Source organism: Propithecus coquereli, unplaced genomic scaffold, assembly GCF_000956105.1.
Source record: "Propithecus coquereli isolate 6110/MARCELLA unplaced genomic scaffold, Pcoq_1.0 Scaffold2778, whole genome shotgun sequence".
Taxonomy (NCBI): domain Eukaryota; kingdom Metazoa; phylum Chordata; class Mammalia; order Primates; family Indriidae; genus Propithecus; species Propithecus coquereli.
Window position 1 is genome coordinate 7,471 of NW_012148372.1, and position 361 is coordinate 7,831.

Sequence of the window (361 nt, forward strand, 5' to 3'; positions counted from 1 at the left end):
AATAAATGGGACTTGATTAAATTAAAAAGCTTCTGCACAGCCAAGGAAATAATCAAAAGAGCAAATAGACAAAGAACTCAAACAAATCAGCAAGAGAAAAAATCAGTAAAACGTGAGCAAAAGACATGAACAGAAGCCCTTCAAAAGAAGATAGATAAATAGCTAACAAACATATGAAAAAATGCTGAATGCCATTAACCATCAGGGAAATTCAAATTAAAACCACAATGAGATATCACCTTACTCCAATTAGAATGGCTTTTACTAAAAAGTCCAAAAACAATAGATGCTTGCATGGATGCAGAAAGAAAGGGATGCTTATACACTGTTGGTCGGACTGCAAATTAATACAACCTCTATG